Consider the following 851-nt stretch of genomic DNA (forward strand, 5'->3'; position numbering starts at 1 on the left):
TCTTGAAGAAGAAAAGAAAAACAAATCTTCTTATATTCAAGAAACCAATTAATGGTATCTTCTTTGTACTTCTGTCATGACTCTTACAATGAGGTTGATCACAACCATGATGATGATCCTTGTTGCTTGCCACTGCCACACCTCTTTCTCCTTCCCCTTGATGACCAGCAACTTCACAAAATTCAAATTAAACAAGAAATATAATATATTATACTAGAAAATTAAACCAACAGCCTCACAAGAAATTAAATATATATAGATAGGTTTGATAAGAATTCATTATTAATTAGGAGTAGCTCTCTTTTTCACATCTTTGGCTCAATCTTGTTTGTGTGTATCTATCTTTCTCTTAGCTTTCTCATGGTTCAAGAACTCACTCTGCAAAACACTCAAGTTCCCAATCACTATATACTCCACTAACAATATTAATAATAAATCAAATGTAGCTAGCTAGCTAGACAGATATAGAGATAAAAAAGAAGAAGATGAAAGACAGATCATATTAAGAATACAATCATGAATAAAACTGGCTAGATAGATATATACAAGAAGGAACTCAATTACAACACCAAATTATAAGAAGGAATTCACTAGTATTTGGTAACATAATTCATTCTCCCTACTAAAATAATACACTGTCAACCATGAAAACAAGAACAATTAGAACACTTTATGCTTAAGAGAAGATCTCAGTCTAAGAAGGAAGAATATACTCTTTAACTCAGAGTACAAATATGCATCTTAATTTTCTTTTTCAGCCACAATAGTTATTCTAGTTGCTCTACAAACATAATCTCAAAAATTATCTGTTTCGAAAGAAAGCAATAATAAATAAAAGTAATGAATTGATA

The 851-nt window shown here is 30.2% G+C and overlaps 1 protein-coding gene across 1 annotated transcript in view; it reads right to left on the reverse strand.

Moving 5' to 3' along the window:
* LOC107615496 (transcription factor bHLH83-like) overlaps positions 1-851 on the reverse strand; it is a 4946-nt gene that overhangs the window by 2230 nt on the left and 1865 nt on the right. The window lies entirely within an intron of this gene.

This window comes from Arachis ipaensis, chromosome B09 (assembly GCF_000816755.2).
Source record: "Arachis ipaensis cultivar K30076 chromosome B09, Araip1.1, whole genome shotgun sequence".
In the NCBI taxonomy this organism is placed as follows: Eukaryota; Viridiplantae; Streptophyta; class Magnoliopsida; order Fabales; family Fabaceae; genus Arachis; species Arachis ipaensis.